Here is a 2549-nt window from a genome sequence, read left to right on the forward strand (position 1 = left end):
TTTCATGATGTGCGGTGCTTCACATGTAAATATGTCCTTTCACTCACACCTTATGATATGCATTCGCTATATAACGCGAAAGTCACTAGTCAGTGTCAAAGCTCTTTCTGAATGGTTACAAGCATGTCTTTGACTCAAGCATAATTTTACGCTTTGTCAGTAGCATTGAGAAATTATGAACGCATTCAGTGATTGATGGTAAATGGGAATAAAGAAAAATATAAGAAGTATTAAATGTTCAGCATAAAGCCCCTAGTCAGGTTTGGTTGGTAGAACATCCTGAGTAATGTAAGGTTTACGCGCATACTATAGATGGAGTGTTACCCTGCCATTACTACTAAGGCATACTGTCGTGAAATGCGTTGAAGATCGATGGCCCATTGAATTGATTATCCGTAAACAGTGCCAGGAGCTCCTCAAGTTGTCGGATTATAGCGTGGTTTGTGAAGAATAACATCTGACGTGAAACACGAACCTATAAGTTAAGAGATGAACACAATGTAATGAATCAATTTGCTTTGTTTGTTGTTTGGTTGTACTCGATATTACAATATATCAATATTACAATATATCAATATTACAGGTATCTGTAATTGCCCGAGTCTGAGTCAAACAGTCCAGTGATCAACAGCTTGGGTATCTATTTACGCAATTGGGATATGGTGACATGTGTCAACCAAGTCAGCGAGCCTGACCACCCAGTCCCGTTAGTCGCTCTGACGACAAGCATGGGTTGCTGAAAAGCCATTTACAACCTAGATCTTCACGGGTAGAACCATTCAATACGACGGACGTAATATTCGATACGCTGACACTGTATCATCTTCGTAATGCTTACGGTGATTACCACTTCGTAATATTTTCAAACTAAGTGTGTGTTTTTTTCTCATTTGAATTTTCATTTCGTTATGCTGCGTTGTTTTGTCAGTGTTTGCTTATTAGTATTGTGTTTGAGCAGTACATTGTAGCTCTATTTTATTCCCACGTGTATATTGTGATTTCGGAACGATCTCTAAGTTATTATATCGATGTTAAAATCAAACTTCAACAATAAGATTGCACCCCGTGTAAAAACGGATGTATGGCTATATTCAATGGCAATAAAATTTCCATGAAATCAACAAAATCATTATCTGAAAACTGATGTAAGCACATTTATAGTTATACTTGTTTAAAGAAATATGTAACGAGTATTACATACATACATACATACATACATACATACATACATACATACATACATACATACATACATACATACATACATACATACATACATACATACATACATACATACATACATACATACATACATACATACATACATACATACATACATACATACATACATACATACATCCGGATCTTCATACGTATGTGTTAATAGACAGATCTTTAATGAAACCAAAGACGCAGAAACAGAAACGTCTTTACCGGTGCCATGTAACTGAAGTGAGTCGGGCAAAAGGAGTCATTGGGGGATTAACAGTATATTTACTTAAATCAGGTGTCAGATTAGAATGAAACTGGACTCTGCTCTCTGTCCCATCCGGAACATATTATGTAGAAACCCTATAGGAAATCGAAAAGTTTTATCCTCAAGACAAGTAGGAAATTGGGTAATACCAGGTCTAATTAATGGCACTCCGAAGATTGAAACGTCTCTTACATGAGACAGTATTATCGTTTTTTGTACGAGATGGTACAGCGGGTACTTAATAGGTTCGCTCTTGACGCCAAGGACAGAATTAATTCCCCACTTGGGAACAATATGCATAGCCATTCATTTGGCTGCCAGACTGCTTAAAGCTGTGTATTATCCTTCTCACGTACCGATGGTGCAAAAAAATATTTAAGAATAACTGGTCGGTGTTAAGAAATATAAAACAATATATGCTTCCTTTATATATCTTAAGAGCTCTTTAGAGCTACATTGGTACACACTATTACATTGATTTGCTAACGTCTTTACTGGCAAGAGGAAAATACTATTATACCAGTTTTAGATCATATTATTTTACTTTGGGGACATTATGCTTGTCAAATTCGGACAGCAAGAAAACACTTCAAATTACAAGCGATATGTTATGACATGTAACTTGGAGACATTAAAGACCCAAATTCGTAATGGTTCAGGAATCTTGAAGAACTAAGAATAGGAGTAATGTAACAGTGCTCTTGTAGGATGCTTGACATACACGAGACGATGCATTCATTCCAGACCGGATGAAGCAGATACATCGGGGAAGGTGAATTCTCTAAATAACTTGTTTTTGTCTGTTGAAATATGTTTTAGTCTAGGGATGGCATATTAGGCACTACAGGTCAAGCATGTTGGCGAGAGGGTCTCTACGGTGTTATTTTCGAAAAACACATATTGGGATATATCTGTTATGACATTTCTTTCGTACACTAGAATAACGCAATCAATATTGATAATTACAACAGTGAAGAAATATCAACAGATGGGATGAGTGTATTTAAAATCAAATTCTTTATATTTTCTTTGGTTTTTCTTTGTTACTGAAGAAAATTCAGTTCGTGCTCTT

The sequence above is a fragment of the Haliotis rubra genome, unplaced genomic scaffold, assembly GCF_003918875.1.
Source record: "Haliotis rubra isolate DU_JTF1 unplaced genomic scaffold, ASM391887v1 Scf1226, whole genome shotgun sequence".
In the NCBI taxonomy this organism is placed as follows: domain Eukaryota; kingdom Metazoa; phylum Mollusca; class Gastropoda; order Lepetellida; family Haliotidae; genus Haliotis; species Haliotis rubra.